Source organism: Propithecus coquereli, unplaced genomic scaffold (assembly GCF_000956105.1).
Source record: "Propithecus coquereli isolate 6110/MARCELLA unplaced genomic scaffold, Pcoq_1.0 Scaffold55, whole genome shotgun sequence".
NCBI classification, from domain to species: domain Eukaryota; kingdom Metazoa; phylum Chordata; class Mammalia; order Primates; family Indriidae; genus Propithecus; species Propithecus coquereli.
Genome location: NW_012151396.1, coordinates 407914 through 408934, shown reverse-complemented (window position 1 = coordinate 408934; position 1021 = coordinate 407914).

The window sequence follows — 1021 nt, the reverse complement described above, 5'->3', positions numbered from 1 at the left end:
TATTTTAAAACTTTCAGTCAGCATTTCTCCATTCAGATGCAAAATTTACATTTGATGAACATTATGCCAGACATTTATTGACTCAAATATACAGATACAAGATACAATAATACATAGAAGGGTATGTAGATTGATGCACAGATATGTAGACAGTCATGCAGAATTTGAATTGTTTTATATGATAATTGTAATACAATTTTTATTTTAAAGATGCGAAAAGATAATAAAAACAGAAATTAAGGCAATACTGACTGCAATGAAACATTCATTTAATATTCCACATTCATTGAAATCACTGTTTTTCAGAAAAAAGGTAAAGTGCTGCAAGAAATAAATTAAAATTATTTGTCAAAGTATCCCTGTCTCTGACTTAAGAGTTCATATAAATTAGAATTATTTAATGGTTGTTTTTTTTAAGAAGGAAAGACAGATCCCCAGAAGACTGAAAGGAAGAACAGTAAATCCATCAACTGGCTCAGGGCAGCTTGGGGATGGTGGGGCAGATATTCACCAACATAGATGAAAGCCAGTTTCTTAATAGCAGCACAGGGGCAGGAGAGGAGATCTTGGGCCAGCAAGAAAAAGATAACTTGAACTGAGATCCTGGCCTAAACCATGGCACCAGTTGTCCTGTTCTCCAATGAAGAGCCTTAAAACCTCCTCCGCCCCCTGGTCCAAAGAAGCAAAATTATCCTGTCTCCATGCCACGTTCGGGATGTGCACACAGTATGAGAGCGACTGGGATTTGAATTTTTGCTCCACTGCTCAAGGTCTGTGGGACCTTGGGAAAATTTAATAAATTCTGTAAGTTTCAACATTGACAAATGTAAAATGAGTATGATGACTCCTCTTCAATATTTTTCTGTGATGATTAAATAAGATAATTGTCTCATGCCTGGCAAGAATTGATGTAGGTATTATATATTATTTTAACAAAAATACTGTAATGCCACCTCGATACAATATTGTGAATTTTGTATATACATCTAACGAAATTATTATTAGTGAAATTTTCAACATT